Source organism: Pleurodeles waltl, chromosome 11 (genome assembly GCF_031143425.1).
Source record: "Pleurodeles waltl isolate 20211129_DDA chromosome 11, aPleWal1.hap1.20221129, whole genome shotgun sequence".
In the NCBI taxonomy this organism is placed as follows: Eukaryota; Metazoa; Chordata; class Amphibia; order Caudata; family Salamandridae; genus Pleurodeles; species Pleurodeles waltl.
Genome location: NC_090450.1, coordinates 974,399,231 through 974,417,018, shown reverse-complemented (window position 1 = coordinate 974,417,018; position 17,788 = coordinate 974,399,231). Strand labels below are relative to the sequence as shown.

At 48.7% G+C, this 17,788-nt stretch overlaps 1 long non-coding RNA gene across 1 annotated transcript in view; it reads right to left on the bottom strand.

Moving 5' to 3' along the window:
• Nucleotides 1–2,069: 2,069 nt before the first annotated feature.
• Nucleotides 2,070–17,788, bottom strand: part of LOC138266449 (uncharacterized) — a 311,949-nt gene continuing 296,230 nt past the window's right edge. The window contains exon 3 of the long non-coding RNA XR_011199526.1: nt 2,070–2,395. This is a non-coding gene — a long non-coding RNA (uncharacterized lncRNA). The remainder of the gene's footprint in view (nt 2,396–17,788) is intronic.

Genomic DNA, 17,788 nt, shown 5'->3' with positions numbered 1-17,788 from the left:
AGGTTCCATCACTAAAATGTGAAAAAAAATGTGTGATTTACAGCAAAGATGGAGGTTTGCAGGGCATTGTGGGTAACAAGATGGTGTGGGGTGCATGTGAAGCACACCACCCTGGACTCAACCAAATGTTTAGTTTTCAGCTGTGTCTAGGTCTTGTGGATTTTTCTACATGGCAGCGTCCCAATGTTCAAAAAGTGCAGCCCTCATCATTCCAAGTGGGACGATTTTGAGGGTTAGCCAAGCTCTCATGGCTCAAATGTAAAACCAAAACCCAAAATTATCAAATGTCCTCTTGCTTGCCGTGGGATAATATGTTTTAGTGAGCAGGAGAGAGAAGAAAGACTGTTACCCCCTTCAGCTGGGGCGGGGGCATAACCTTGCCCATACTGGTTGGTAGCTGCCACCACCACACTACTTATTTTTTTTAATTCCCTGGCATCTAGTAGACTAGTAGACTTTCTGCCCCCAAACCCTGGGGTGTGGATTGGGGTAAATGCCCCATATGCTAAGCTTCCAGCGTGGAGGGGTAGGCCTCTGATGAGGTCAGAGCGCGATTGTGCGCTGATGTCATCAGACGTCACGGGGATCAGGACAGGTGGGGGTGGAAGGGGACGCGATTCCCTTTCCATCCCTGTCCTGGGAACGCCGAGGCGAGGCTCGTGGGGGAGCGACAGCGCTCTCCCCATGAGCCGGTCCAAGGACGTAACAGTTACATCGTTGGTCCCTGAGCGCAGCAGCCAAGGATGTAACTGTTACGTCCTTGGCCGCCAACAGGTTAATCACTTTTGTTTACAAATGAACACAATCAAGTCTGCTGAACATCATTTGGGTCCACCAGTCCATCCACCATCTTTGGAGGAGATTCTATCTTTTCTCTGTCAGATGTCACAAACATCCGAGGACAACTCACCCCACAGCCATACAGATATCACATCACTTGGGGCCATATGTATGAAAACTGGGGTCTGCGAATCGCAAATAGCGATTGTTAAGAAAACTCTATTTCCGAGTCGCAATTGGCCATGTAACAAAATTGCGATTCGGAATTAGCGATTTCTTAAAAATCGCTATTTGTGGTTTGCGAGGCCCATTTACCGAATCGCAATTTGCATTCTCGCAATTTGCGATTTTTTTGCGATTTGGTAAAAAATCACAAATTGCGAGAAAGTTCGAGAATGCACACCTGGAGGAGCCTGATGACATCACCAACAGGAAATGAGTCATCCCAGGCAGTTTCAGGTGCCACACCCAAACCAGCATCCTGAGAGAGAGCAGCCCAGCCACATAGAGCAGCACTCAGCAGGAGCAGAAACACCTGATCCAGGATGGAGACCCCAGGAACATCACAGGAGAAGCAGGAGAGGAAGCGCTAGCTCAAGTTTAGTGAACAGGAGCTGGAGGTACTGACTGAAGAGGTTGTGAGGAGCCATGACCGCCTGTTTGGGAAATCTTCACTCCAGGTTCCTGAGAGCGAAAAAAGAAGGTTATGGCTGGACATCCAGGGAAAAATCTGCACCATTGGAGTGGCACAGCGCTCCATAGAGGAGATTAAGAAAAGGTGGTGCGACCTGCTCTCCCGGGCAAAGGAGAGGGTGGCAAGGAGACTTGCGGAGGCCTTGGGGCACAGGTGGCGGACCACCAACCGAACCACCATCCACACCACTGGAGGACCTGGTGGAATTCACACTCCTCCCTCAAGCTGTGACAGGGGTCACAGATATCGACACCTCCGGTCAACCGAGTACCAGCCAAGGTAAGTGCAATGTTGTTTGTGAACCCAATATGTGTATGCACAAAAGCCCCTTAGGAATTAACATGTAATGTGAAGTAGTGTGTGAAGTAGTCCAGTCCACATCTTAGAAGCAGCACAACAATGCATTATGGGAGTTGCGGTCCACTAACTGGTACAGACAGTAGCATAACAATGTAATGAAGCATAGTGATACCCAAGGTAACACAACACACACAACACCATGTAGAGCAGTACCTGTACCTTTATTGCCATTTTCAGACAGATAATGTAACATACAGAACTGACATGCTGCATATTGTTGTTGCAGGTGGTCCAGGCCCAGCAGCCACACACAGTCCATGTGTAGGGGAGACGGACACCCAGCAGCCCTCTGACACCAACACCAGTGGGTCCCTCCACATCTCCACTGTGCGCCGCAGGCCCAGGGCACTACCACTGCCAGACTTCAGCGGCGACTCGGATGTGCAGCAGGAAGGGCCAAGCACACCGTCTGCACCAGACAGGCGCAGCCAGATACTGGAGGGCAGGGGTCAGCCAGTCCAACGCTTGAGTGCCACAGTGTCCCAGCAGCAACCTCATGAGGCAGGTGAGGGTCCGTCCTTGTTCGGGGGCCTTGAGGCTGCTATGTTGCAGCAACAGCGCCTGCAAAACAAGCACATACTTAGTTTGGACCGGAACCTGAGAGTCCACAATAGACACATGATGGGCCTGCATCGGCAACTGGACGCACTGAACAGCAACATCACACAGCTGCGTGAAGGGCAGGTGCAGGCTTCTGAGGACACTAGGGACCTTACTAGTGCAGTGCGTGACCTCTGCCAGGAGCTGCGCCATGAAAGGGTTAGCCGGCGCAGACAGGAACACCGATTCAGGACAAATGTTTGGCAGCTACTGCAGGTCCTCCAACAGGATGGCGAACTCCACAGCACTCATCGCCCGTCGCGCTGTGGCGGCACAAGTGGAGGCTGCACACACCAGCAGGGACGTGGTCCAGGGCCTTGTGCACATCACTAATGTGATTGAACTTGTCATGGGACAGAGATCTGCCACTCCCAGTGAGGTAGCCTTGGGGGACACTGAGGACAGTTCTAGCCTCAGTAGTGTGGCCGTACCTGCAGCAGACACCAGACGGCGCAGTGCCAGGCGCAGCACTGCCACTGAAGGTGACATTCAAGGTGCCAGTGAGTTAACTGGGCACCCGAGTGGTGTGCGTGGGAGGAGAAAGTGACTCTTGCCGCAATTACACTGGTGTTGCCACTATGACGTAATAGTGCGTGACTCAGTTCTTTTGTTAATTTTAGTTTTTTCCATCACCTGTTTACTTCATTTATCACTTATTCATTACCTGACGTAAGGTAATAAATTTCTATCACTACAGGTACAGTTGTCAGGGGATTTTTGTCATTCATACTCACGTCTGAAATGGTTGTGTGTGATGTCGGAACGCCTTTGCCTTCCCTCTGCTGCACTGGTCCTGTCTGCTGGCTGTAGAGGTGGTATGGGATCGTCATCCTCATCTGATTCAGTGTAACTGATTTCTATAGGTATGCCCCTGGTTGTAGCTATATTGTGCAAGATTGCACAAATAGCCACTATTCTACATGTGGTTTCTGAACTGTACTGTAGGGCCCCTCCACTTTTGTGGAGGCAACGGAAGAGACTCTTCAGCAGGCCAAATGTGCGCTCCACAACGTTGCGGGTTGCCCTGTGTGCTGCATTGTATCTCTGTTCTGCTGGTGTTGCAGGATTGAGGTAGGGCGTCATCATGTAGGTGCGCACTGCGTAGGCACTGTCTCCTGGAAGGGACAGAAGGTGTGATGAGTAACTCTGCCATCTGACAAGGGTTTGTCATCTATGCGCCAGTGTACAGAGGGACATTACCTAGTAGATATCCTTCACCAAACTCCCCAGCTAGCAGTCTTGTGTGAATGCCGCTGTGGCGAAAGATGTAAGAATCATCTGTGCTCCCTGGGTACCTGGCCACGAGATCAGTTATGATATAGAAGGCATTGCATATCACCTGTATATTCATGGAATGTTGGTATTTACGGTTTCGGTACACATACTCTGTGACTGATGGTGGACATATTGCCACATGTGTGCCATCTATGGCACCTAGGACGTGGGGGTTCTCTTCCAGGGGATCCTCATCAATAGTCATAAACATTGAATATTCCCGCCCTTGTGCGGGGACCCCGGAGCATATATAAAATATATACACATTATACATGTGTAACAAACAGTCATGCAGGCTATCCTGTTAAAAACAGGCTAAAATGCTTTATTTCTATGAAGTTTTTTTTTTTTTTTTTTTTTAAATACTACAATAGAGCATAAATAAGTACCCAAGCTCCTAAAACTAGGCTTGGGGAAGTAAGCAGTAGCAAACTCTAGTGAAAAAATAGAGAAAACTGCATTGAAAAACAATGAAGCATTCTTAGCCAATAGGCTGCATGTAGGTTAACACAGGAGAACCATAAAAACTTTGGCACTGTGCCTTTAAGACCCTGAGCACCTCCAGTATCCCACCATGCCTCAGGGGTGAAGGAAAGGTGACAGTTGGTTCACAGTTAGGTCAGTTCTTTTTTCCGGCTTCTTCTGAGAGGATCCTGGAGCATTGAGCTCTCAGTTTTTCTGAGTTTTCCTCAGAAAAATTCTTTAAAAAAGCGTTTTTTCACTTTTCACTCGACAAGTAACATCTTTGTCTGAGCTAGGAAGGTTTTTTCTGACAGAAAAATGCCTTCTCTTTTTGTCAAATGCCCTGCTTGTGGGAAGAAGAAGGCCCAGTCAGATCCCCACTCTCTGTGCATAGTGTGCCTGCCTCAGAGTCACTGCCCTCACACTTGTAAGTACTGTAAGAACATGTCTAGGAGGACTCTGAAAGACAGAGAGAAGATCCGACTTCATGGGCTTCAGGAGAGGAAAAGAACATCGTCCTCCTCACTCCCCAGGCATCCAGAAGGCCATTCTCAGGAGAGAATGGCCCGGTCGACGTCGACAGGTAGGAAAATACCTGTTTGTTCACCGTCGACGTCGTCGCTACCACCGTCCCACCGGCATAGATCGCCGTCGACGGCGACGCACCCGACGTCGAAGGGAACGGCGTCGAGGGAACATCAGAGCAGGGGCAGGTCTCCGTCGACGGCAGCCCGCCGATCGACGTCGAGCCACCGCCGGCATGCCCGGTCGCCGCCAAAGGCTGTGCGCCCCCCGACGTCAGGACACACGACGTCGAGATCTCCACGACGGCACGAGAAACATCCGCCGTCAACCTCCCATCGCTCCACGTCGAGGCACACGACGGCGAGCAGGTCGAGGTCCAAGGAACGCCGTTCGACGTCAAGGCACTCAACGTCGAGGCAATCAACGTCGAGGCAGGACCAACCGACTGTGCTGTCCAACAGGGAGCAGAACATCGCCCCTCGCCAGACAAGGCTCAGTCTCCAGTGGTCTCCATACCGAGCGACTCTTCTCGGTCAAGAGCATCTCCTGGGCATGTCTCGCCCATCAACCTATCTCCGAGATGGCTGGAGAGCCTCAACAGACCAGCGGCCTCCCCAGATTCGCAATATTCGCGAATCTATTCACCCACTGCCTCCCCGCCAAGAACGCCATCGCCGACAGCCGGGGCAGAACGGGCTCGTTAAGCTCCTCGACAGCCGACCGCGAGGCCTAGGCGCTCGGCTACAGCGTCCCGCAGCAGATCTCGCTCTCAACGGAGATCCAGGTCGCGCTCAAGAAGATCACCCTCTTGGTCTTCATCAGGTTCTTCTGTCGGGCGTTACTCACCTACTCTTACAGATTCACCACCTGCTAGAGTCTCACCAGTGGATGACATAACCACTTTCAACGAGGTGTTGCTAAGAGGAGCGCAGAAACTCAATATAGAGGTTCCAGAACCGTCTACCTCCTCATCAATCATCTTTGAGACGCTACAACAGAGATCAGCGTCGAAAAAGTTGCTGCCTCTAGTGCCTGGTTTGTTGCAGCCGACCATGGACACTTTTCTGGCCCCAGCCTCGCTTAAGTCTGGCCCGGCTCGGATTCTTAAAAAGTACAAGGCTCCAGAGCAAGACCCTTTATTCCTTAGGAAGGATCCGCCGCCAGACTCAGTGATCATAGCTGCCGCCCGAAAGACCCACTCGGTGGCATCTTCATCCACGGTACCCCCGGATAAAGAGAGCAGACATTTAGACTCTCTGGGAAGAAAGATGTGCGGGACAGCGGCTTCAGCAATGAAGGTCTCTAGTGCGTCTGCGCTCCTGGGCAGGTACGATCGTTCTCTGTGGGATTCCCTCAGTAGATTTACAGAAAAACTGCCCAGAGAAGACAGGCAAGATTTCCAAGAGATTCTACAGGAAGGATGCCTGGTATCTAACCAAGTTATCAGCGCGGCAGCGGATGGGGCGGATTTGGCGGCTCATGGGTACGCACATGGTATCTGTGCGAGGAGATCTTCCTGGCTGAGGCTCACTGGCTTGAAACAGGAGGCACAACAACGTATCCTGAATCTCCCATTTGCCGGGAATTCTCTATTCGGTGCCCATGCAGACGAAGAGATGGCCCGCATGAAGACCGAGGTGGATACCATGAAGGCGGTAGGCCTCGAAAGAAGGAAAGATTTCAGGCGGAGGTACAGACCGTACGATAGACGCCCTTTCCAACAGAGGGTTCAAACCCCTCATTGGTCGCAAAGGTCTCAGCAACGACAGGGACGCCCTCTGTTTCAGCGAAGAAACACAAGGGAGCGAGGGTCAAGTAGACCTCAACAGTCCACTCCAAAAGCACCCACTAAGCAATGAAGTCTCGCTTCCCTCGACACTGTACACCACTCCGGTGGGGGGAAGTATTATTGCTCATCTTCACGAGTGGCACTCTATCACAAGAGACAAATGGGTGCTCAATATTGTCAAACATGGCTATTCTCTCCTTTTCAAGCAGCCTCCACCACACTTGCCACCAACCAAACACAATCCGGCTCATCTCACCTTGCTACGCAAGGAGGCTCTCGCCCTCCTAAGAAAGAATGCCATAGAAAGGGTTCCACCTGCCCACAGAGGAAAGGGGGTCTACTCCCGTTACTTTCTAGTAGCAAAGAAGGGTCAAGAGGGCGTTTTCAGGCCAATCCTGGATCTAAGACTGCTGAACAAATACATAAGAAAGCAGAAGTTCAGAATGCTAGCGCTTCACCAAATTTTCCCTCAACTGCATCAGGGAGACTGGATGTGCTCCATCGACCTGCAGGATGCGTATTTCCACATCCCAATAGCTCCAAAGCATCGAAAATTCCTGCGCTTTCGAGTAGCGTTACAGCATTATCAGTTCAGGGTTCTACCCTTTGGCCTGAAATCTGCTCCAAGAGTTTTCTCGAAATGTATGGCAGTGGTGGCGGCGCATCTACGAAGACAAAGGATATACATATTTCTCTTCCAGGGGATCCTCATCAATAGTCATAAACATTGAATATTCCCGCCCTTGTGCGGGGACCCCGGAGCATATATATATAAAATACATACATATTATCATGTGTAAAACAGCAATGCAGGCTATAATCATAAATAGGCTAAAATGCTTTATTTCTATGAAAGTTTTTTTTTTTTTTTTTTTTTTTTATATTATAAAATCACAATAGATCATAAATATCTACCTAAGCCCCAAAAGCTGGACTTAGGGAAGTAAACAGCAGTAAATATCAGAGAAAAATAGAAAAAACCACATTGAAAAACAATGAAGCATTCTTAGCCAATAGGCTGCATGCAGGTTAACACAGGAGTACCATAAAAACTTTGGCACCGTGCCTTTAAGACCCTGAGCACCTCCAGTATCCCACCATGCCTCAGGGGTGAAGGGAAGGTGACAGTTGGTTCACAGTTAGGTCAGTTCTTTTTTCCGGCTTCTTCTGAGAGGATCCTGGAGCATTGAGCTCTCAGTTTTTCTGAGTTTTCCTCAGAAAAATTCTTTAAAAAAGTGTTTTTCACTTTTCACTCGACAAGTAATATCTTTGTCTGAGCTAGGAAGGTTTTTTCTGACAGAAAAATGCCTTCTCTTTTTGTAAAATGTCCCTCTTGTGGGAAGAAGAAAGCCCAGTCAGACCCACACTCTCTGTGTATTGTCTGCCTGCCACAGAGTCACTGTCCTGACACCTGCAAGTATTGTAAGAACATGTCAAGGAGGACTCTCAAAGACAGAGAGAAGATCAGGCTACATGGGCTTCAGGAGAGGAAAAAGTCAACATCCTCTTCACTTCCCAGACCTACAGCAGAAGGAATGGCCCGATCGACGTCGACAGGTAGGATTGTACCTGTTTGTTCTCCATCGACGTCATCGGCACCACCGTCTCACCGGCATAGATCGCCGTCGACGGCGACCAGACCGACGTCGAGGGACAAAACGTCGAAGCATGGACACAGGGGTACATCTCCGTCGACGGCAGGCCGCCGTTCGGCGTCGAGTCATCTCCGGCGCTCCCGTTCGCCGTTGAGAACGTCTCACCCCTTGGCGTCGAAGGACACGACACCAAAAACACCTCGACGGCATGAACATCCGCCGTCGACCACTCGCCACTCAACGTCGAGACACACGACGGCGAGTAGGTCCAGGTCCCGTGATAGGCGATCGGCGTCAAGACACTCGACGGCAAGACCTCCGACGTCAAAACCTTCGACGTCGAGAGCAGACCAGCCATCGCAACCTTCGACGTCGAGGATACAATCGACGTCGACACAACCTTCAGCTGTGTCACAGGCAGTAGAGCCAGCGGACAAAGCTCCCTCACCGGTGGTCTCTATAAGGAGTGCATCATCCCATTCCAGAGCATCGGGGCATGTTTCTCCCATCACAGCATCCCCGGATTCACAATACTCGAGGATGTATTCTCCTACTGCCTCATTACCGAGAACGCCATCGCCTACAGCTAGAGCAGGACGGGCTCGTTCTGCTTCTCGTCAGCCGACCACAAGACCTGCAAGCTCTGCTACAGCCTCTCGGAGCAGGTCCCGTTCCCGAAGGAGAACCAGGTCACGAACACCACGCAGAAGATCACCTTCTTGGTCTTCTTCAGGATCGTCTGTGGGGCGCTACTCCCCCACACTCACAGATTCTCCACCTGCTAGGATTTCCCCGGTGGATGATATCACCACTTTTAATGAGGTTCTTCTAAGGGGAGCGCAGAAGCTAAATATTGAGGTACCAGAGCCGGCCACCTCATCCTCGGTTATCTTTGAGACCCTACAACACAGATCAGTCTCGAGAAAACTGCTGCCACTAGTACCGGGTTTGCTGCAACCGACTATGGACACTTTTCTGTCTCCAGCCACTCTCAAGTCTGCCCCGGCTAGGATTCAAAAGAAATACAAAGCTCCGGAACAAGATCCTTTATTCCTGCGGAAGGATCCGCCACCGGACTCTGTGATCTTAGCCGCAGCCAGAAAAACACACTCTGTGGCATCATCTTCCACAGTCCCCCCGGATAAGGAGAGCAGACACCTAGACTCTCTGGGGAGAAAGATGTGCGGTACGGCGGCATCTGCTATGAAGGTCTCCAGCGCCTCAGCACTTCTGGGCAGATATGACCGCTCTCTGTGGGACTCACTCCACAGATTTACAGAAAAGTTGCCCAGGGAAGATAGACAGGACTTCCAGGAAATCTTGCAGGAAGGGGGCCTAGTATCTAACCAGGTCATCAGCGCGGCGGCGGACGGGGCGGATTTGGCTGCGCATGGGTATGCGCACGGAATCTGCGCTAGGAGGTCTTCCTGGCTACGGCTCACGGGTCTGAAACAGGAAGCACAGCAGCGCATTTTGAACCTCCCATTCAGCGGGAGTTCGTTGTTCGGTACCCACGCAGATGAAGAGATGGCCCGAATGAAAACGGAAGTCGACACGATGAGGGCAGTGGGCCTGGAACGTAAAAAAGACTTCAGACGGAGGTACAGGCCGTATGACAGACGACCATTCCAGCAGAGGGTTCAAACCCCTCACTGGTCTCAAAGGCCACAACAACGACAGGGACGTCCCCTGTTTCAGGCACGTAGACCCACAAGAGACAGAGGGTCAAGTAGACCTCAACAGTCTACAGCAAAGACACCATCAAAGCAATGAGGCATTGCTTCCCTCAGCACTGTGCACCACTCCGGTGGGGGGAAGTGTTACGCATCATCTTCGCGAGTGGCACTCAATCACAAAAGACAAATGGGTGCTCAATATTGTCGAACATGGCTATTCTCTCCTTTTCAAAAAACCTCCTCCACACTTGCCGCCAGCAAGGTGTTTTCCTTCTCATCTCAGCCTGCTACGCAAGGAAGTTCTCGCACTCCTACAAAAGAAAGCTGTAGAAAAGGTTCCTCCGGCACAAAAAGGAAAAGGGGTGTACTCCCGTTACTTTCTGGTGGCGAAAAAAGGTCAACAGGGCCTCTTCAGACCAATTCTGGACTTACGGCTCCTGAACAAGTACATAAGAAAACAAAAGTTCAGGATGCTAGCCCTTCACCAGATTGTCCCGCAACTGCATCAGGGAGACTGGATGTGCTCCATCGACCTACAGGATGCATATTTTCACATCCCAATAGCAACCAAACATCGGAAATTTTTACGTTTCCAGATAGCGTCACAGCACTACCAATTCAGAGTCCTTCCATTCGGCCTGAAGTCTGCACCCCGAGTCTTTTCAAAATGTGTAGCAGTGGTAGCGGCACACCTTCGAAGACAAAAAATATTCGTCTACCCCTACCTGGACGACTGGCTAGTGAAGGCCTCATCTCCGGATCAGGCGAGAAAACATCGAGATATCGTTCTAAGAACTTTCGAGTCTCTAGGTCTTCAAATCAACCACGACAAGTCAACCTTGATTCCAACACAAAACCTCCACTACCTGGGAGCGATACTAAACACAGAGCTCCAAAGAGTGTATCCTTCGGAGGAACGACTTTTATCAATCCACAGGAAGTGTCAACATCTATTAACAGCCGATGCACCTACAGCTCGTCAGGTGACATCGCTTCTGGGCTCCATGGCTTCATGCATCTTCATTGTCCCGAATGCCAGGCTACGCATGAGGCCCCTTCAGGAGGCACTAGAGAACAATTGGAGCCAAAAGACTGGTCACTGGGAGGACAGAGTTCGACTACCAGCAGTGGCTTTTCAATCACTACAATGGTGGATGCACAGACCTCACCTGTCGATAGGTTCTCCGTTTCACCAGACAATTCCAGTCGACACTCTAGTAACGGATGCGTCTCTTCAGGGTTGGGGTGCTCATTTGGGTTCCTTCCAAGCTCAGGGTCTTTGGTCCGACAAGGAAAAGAACTATCACATAAATCTACTGGAACTCAGAGCAGTCCATCTGGCTCTCAAATCTTTCTCTCCATTGGTTCAGGGGAAATCTATCCTAGTTCAGACAGACAATACAACCACAATGTATTACCTGAACAAACAGGGGGGAACAAGATCACTACCTCTGTCTCGAGAATCCCAAACGATATGGCATTGGCTCCTGGCCAGGGGAATGTCTATCACAGCGGTACACCTGCCAGGTCAGCAAAACGTAGAGGCAGATTTCCTGAGCAGACATCTGGAAGACGCGCACGACTGGGTGCTACACGACGAAGTCGTCGAGGACATCTTCGGTCAATGGGGTCGACCTCAGTTGGATCTCTTTGCAGACGAAACAAACAAAAAATGCCCAGACTTCGCGTCCAGGTTCTGCCGTCCGGGATCTCAAGGGAATGCCCTGTTGATCAACTGGTCAGGGACATTTCTCTACGCCTTTCCACCGATTCCCCTCATACCGACAGTAATCAACAAATTTTACAACTCCAGAACCAGAATGATTCTGATAGCGCCACTATGGCCCCGCCAATTCTGGTACACGGACCTACTCAACTTATCGGAAAGACCTCACAGGAGGTTGCCGTGCAGACCGGATCTCCTGAGCAGAATGGAAGGCAGAATCCTACATCCCAACCTTCCCTCTCTGAGCTTGACAGCATGGCTCCTGAATTCCTACAGTATGGGCACCTAGGGCTCTCACAGGAGTGCATGAGCATCTTGAAAGAGTCAAAACGACCTTCCACGCGGCGTTCTTACGCTTTTAAGTGGAAGAGATTTTACATCTGGTGCTCTCAACAAGGTATAAATCCCATACGAGCTCAGGAGGACGTCATACTATCCTATTTACTTCATCTGGCGAAGTCTGGTCTGCAGGTATCTTCTATTAAGGTTCATTTATCTGCAATTGCAGCGTATCGTAAGTCGCCTTCTCAGGAATCCTTCTTTACGATACCTGTAGTCAAGGATTTTTTAGAAGGCTTGAAAAAGGTTTTTCCTCCCATTCGGAGACCTTCTCCTCCATGGGAACTGAATGTAGTCCTGTCAAAACTTATGGGCCCTCCCTTTGAACCTATCCACAAGGCCTCTTTACAGCACCTTACGTGGAAGACGGCTTTTTTGGTGGCCATTACTTCAGCGAGGAGGGTCAGCGAAATTCAGGCTCTGTCTTGCAGAGAACCGTACACGGTTTTTCACGATAATAGAGTGGTTCTGCGAACTCACCCATCTTTCCTTCCGAAGGTGGTGTCAGAATTCCATATCAATCAGACTATATCTTTACCGACTTTCTTTCCCAATCCGGAGACTCCGGCTGAGAAAGCATTGCATTCTTTAGACTTAAAAAGAGTGCTGAAATTCTATTTGGGCAAAACAAAACCGATTAGACATTCTAACCATTTGTTTCTGAATTATGGTCATTTAAGAACAGGAGAGGCAGCGTCTAAACGAACTATATCAAGATGGATTGTGTCTTGTATTGTTAACACTTACCAACTGGCTAATAAGCAATTACTGGCTAGGCCAAAAGCGCATTCCACAAGGGGAAAAGCGGCTACTGCTGCCCTCCTTAACAATGTACCAATTTCCGAGATTTGTAAGGCTGCTACATGGAAGTCTGTGCATACCTTTACTAAGCATTACTGTTTAGACTCGGATGCAAGTGCGGATGCCCAGGTGGGGCAGGCCTCTCTTAGAAATCTATTTGCATGAATATGTATTCTTTCCTGCACTTCTTTCGGACAGTCCGCAGAGTTTAGGGATGGGCTTGCTAATCTATTCAATGTTTATGACTATTGATGAGGATCCCCTGGAAGAGAAGGATTAGTTACTTACCTGTAAATCCTAGTTCTCTTCCAGGGGTATCCTCATCAAAGTCATAAACAACCCACCCTCCTCCCCGGACTTAAGTCTCCTAGAAGTGCAGGACAGATTATCTTTCTGATCAGTTACACAGATTGTCACCGTAAAAAAGTACTGACCTAACTGAGAACCAACTGTCACCTTCCCTTCACCCCTGAGGCATGGTGGGATACTGGAGGTGCTCAGGGTCTTAAAGGCACGGTGCCAAAGTTTTTATGGTTCTCCTGTGTTAACCTGCATGCAGCCTATTGGCTAAGAATGCTTCATTGTTTTTCAATGTGGTTTTTTCTATTTTTCTCTGATATTTACTGCTGTTTACTTCCCTAAGTCCAGCTTTTGGGGCTTAGGTAGATATTTATGATCTATTGTGATTTTATAATATAAAAAAAAAAAAAAAAACTTGCATAGAAATAAAGCATTTTAGCCTATTTATGATTATAGCCTGCATTGCTGTTTTACACATGATAATATGTATGTATTTTATATATATATGCTCCGGGGTCCCCGCACAAGGGCGGGAATATTCAATGTTTATGACTTTGATGAGGATACCCCTGGAAGAGAACTAGGATTTACAGGTAAGTAACTAATCCATCCATACCTAGACGACTGGCTACTAAAGGCTTCTTCTCCGGAGCAGGCGAGAAGCCATCGGGACATTGTACTAGGAGTTTGCGAAGCTCTAGGTCTTCAGGTCAATTACCAGAAGTCAACCTTGACTCCAACGCAGAGTCTTCACTACCTAGGAGCTATCATAAACACAGAACTACAAAAAGTGTATCCTTCGGAGGAACGACTGTCCTCAATAAACATGAAGTGCCAGGACCTGTTGAGAGCCAGCGCACCTACGGCACGTCAGGTGACATCACTACTGGGCTCCATGGCATCGTGCATCTTTATTGTCCCAAATGCCAGACTCCACATGAGACCCCTCCAAGAGGCATTGGAGGCCAATTGGAGCCAAAGAACAGGTCGCTGGGAAGACACAATGCGGCTACCGGAGGTAGCACTGCAGTCATTGAGATGGTGGATGCACAGACCTCACCTGTCAGTGGGCGCTCCGTTTCACCAGGTACTTCCATCCGACACTCTGGTAACGGATGCGTCTCTTCAGGGATGGGGGGCTCATCTGGGTCCTTTTCAAGCGCAGGGTCTGTGGTCAGACAAGGAGAAGCAGTACCACATCAATCTGCTAGAACTCAGAGCGGTCCATCTGGCTCTCAAGTCTTTCACACCGCTAATTCAGGGGAAAACTCTATTGATACAGACGGACAATACAACCACGATGTATTACTTGAACAAACAAGGGGGAACGAGATCCCTACCCCTTTCACGAGAGTCCCAAGCGATATGGCATTGGCTCCTGGCCAGAGGAATGTCAATCACAGCAGTTCACCTGCCAGGTCAGCAGAACGTAGAAGCAGACTTTCTAAGCAGACACCTGGAGGACGTTCACGATTGGGTCCTGCACGACGAAGTCGCAGAATACATCTTCGCGCAATGGGGTCGGCCTCAACTGGACCTCTTCGCAGACGATGTAAACAGGAAATGCCCAGACTTCGCATCCAGGTTCTACCGTCCAGGATCTCGAGGGAATGCCCTGTTGATCGACTGGTCAGGGACATTTCTTTACGCTTTTCCTCCGATTCCCCTCATTCCGGCAGTGATCAGCAAACTTTACGGATCCAGGACCAGAATGATTCTTATAGCGCCACAATGGCCTCGACAATTCTGGTACACGGATCTCCTCAACCTGTCGGAAAAACCTCACAGGAGGCTGCCGTGCAGACCGGATCTTCTGAGCAGAATGGAGGGCAGGATTCTGCATCCCAACCTACCCTCTCTGAGCTTAACAGCATGGCTCCTGAATTCCTGCAGTATGGGCACCTAGGACTCTCGCAGGAGTGCATGAACATCTTGAAAGAGTCCAAACGGCCTTCCACGCGGCGTTCCTACGCTTTTAAGTGGAAGAGATTCTACATATGGTGCTGTCAGCAAGGCCATAATCCCATACGGGCGCAGGAGGACGTCATACTGTCCTATTTGCTTCACCTAGCGAAATCCGGTCTGCAGGTATCATCTATTAAGGTACATTTGTCTGCTATTACTGCCTATCGCAAGTCACCTTCTCAGGAATCCTTCTTTACGAAACCTGTAGTCAAGGATTTCTTAGAAGGTTTGAAGAAAGTTTTTCCGCCAATTCGGAGGCCTTCTCCTCCGTGGGAACTGAACATAGTCCTAGCAAAACTTATGGGCCCTCCTTTCGAGCCTATCCATAAGGCCTCCTTACAACACCTTACGTGGAAAACGGCCTTTCTGGTGGCCATTACTTCAGCGAGGAGGGTCAGTGAGATCCAGGCCTTGTCTGCAAAAGAACCGTACACGGTTTTTCATGACAATAGAGTAGTTCTACGAACTCACCCATCTTTCCTTCCGAAGGTGGTGTCAGAATTCCATATTAATCAGACCATAACTTTACCGACGATCTTTCCCAATCCGGAAACTCCGGCTGAGAAAGCATTGCACTCATTAGACTTGAAAAGAGTGCTGAAATTTTATCTGGACAAGACAAAATCGATTAGACACTCTAACCGCTTGTTTGTGAACTATGGTCATTTAAGGACAGGAGAAGCAGCATCTAAGCGAACAATATCAAGATGGATAGTCTCTTGTATTGTTAATACTTACCAGCTAGCTAATAGACAATTGCTAGCGCGGCCTAGAGCGCATTCCACAAGGGGAAAAGCGGCTACTGCTGCTCTCCTTAACAATGTTCCTATATCTGAGATTTGTAAGGCTGCTACATGGAAGTCTGTCCATACTTTTACAAGACATTATTGTTTAGACTCAGATGCAAGAGCGGATGCCCAAGTGGGGCAGGCCTCTCTAAGGAATTTATTTGCGTAAGACATGTCTATTCCTGCACTTCTATCGGACAGTCCGCTGGGTTTAGGGATGGGCTTGCTAATCTATTCAATGTTTATGACTATTGATGAGGATCCCCTGGAAGAGAAGGATAAGTTACTTACCTGTAAATCCTAGTTCTCTTCCAGGGGTATCCTCATCAAAGTCATAAACAACCCACCCTCCTCCCCGGACACACGTCTACTGGAAGTGCAGGACAGACAGTATTTTGATTCAATTATACAAATTGTCACCGTAAAAAGAACTGACCTAACTGTGAACCAACTGTCACCTTTCCTTCACCCCTGAGGCATGGTGGGATACTGGAGGTGCTCAGGGTCTTAAAGGCACAGTGCCAAAGTTTTTATGGTTCTCCTGTGTTAACCTACATGCAGCCTATTGGCTAAGAATGCTTCATTGTTTTTCAATGCAGTTTTCTCTATTTTTTCACTAGAGTTTGCTACTGCTTACTTCCCCAAGCCTAGTTTTAGGAGCTTGGGTACTTATTTATGCTCTATTGTAGTATTAAAAAAAAAAAAAAAAAAAACTTCATAGAAATAAAGCATTTTAGCCTGTTTTTAACAGGATAGCCTGCATGACTGTTTGTTACACATGTATAATGTGTATATATTTTATATATGCTCCGGGGTCCCCGCACAAGGGCGGGAATATTCAATGTTTATGACTTTGATGAGGATACCCCTGGAAGAGAACTAGGATTTACAGGTAAGTAACTTATCCAACTGTGCTATCTGGTAGAAATAATTTTTTGTCTGCTGTATTTCCTGTGGGGTGTGGGGGAATCTGATGTACTGTTGGAGTTAGCTTAGCATGGCGTTTATAAATGCATTGAAAAATCTGGAGAGGGTACTCTGTGAGGGTGCCGCTGCTATGACCCCTTGATAGCTCCCTGAGGCAAGTAGGTGTAGGGAGCATAATACCTGCACATGGGTGGGTATGCTGTGAGTCCTTAGTGTTCTGCGCTGCAGTATGGGTTGTAGCTCAGCTATCAGATCAAGTATCATGGCTGAGTTCAACCTATACCTCTCAAATATTTCCTCCTCTGTCAGGTCAAATAGTGTAATGCGCACTCTGAAAATGCGCTCCTTTCTCCTCCTCCCTCTCCTCAAACCTGCCAAGATCCTCATCTTCCTCGCCATGACGTAGAGTGCAGCCATTGTGGAAAAGAGTCTGAGGCATTCTGGGCCTCTTTATATAGGTTGCACCTGGTTACCACCTGGTTTCACTTAGTGGTATTTTGCATGTGCAAAATGCCATTCTGCGAATAATCGCTAATTGCGATTTTTTGATGCATCTATTTGTGATTTGGATTTTGCAAATCGCATTTTTCGCCTCGCAATTTCCTACTGGAAATACCGAATCGCAAAAGGCGACTCGCAAACCCAGGTCGCACCGCAAAAAAACGCGAATTTTGCGATTTCTTATTTTTGGTCTGTGAATGCCTTTCATGCATCGCAGACCAAGTTTTTGCACTCGCAAGCGGCCGATTTTTGCGATTCGCACCGTTTGCGAGTGCAAAAACTTTTCATACATCTGGCCCACGGTTTCTATGTTATCATGCATATTTCTGATCTGAAATGCTCAACTTTATAAAAAAGCCTATTCAGCGGTGCTAGTTCTCAGGCAAATGGGAAGACAGTTTGATGCCAGTGTCCTAGTTCTTCCTTTGACGATGTCCACCATACAGCTCAGTGAGGACATTCCATCTCACAAGATAGTAATGAATGGTTTACTGTGGGGATAAGAAGCCCATAAGCACCACCTTCAGGGAATATTGTTTTAGAAAATGTCTTAATCACATCACTCTTCTGTAACTTGATGCAGTAACCTACCTCTTAAGTCGTTTATGCCAGCCTTGAAGACAAACTCCCTGGTGGTTGATATGTATAATAGAACAATCTACTACGTGAGCAAGCAGAGATACCA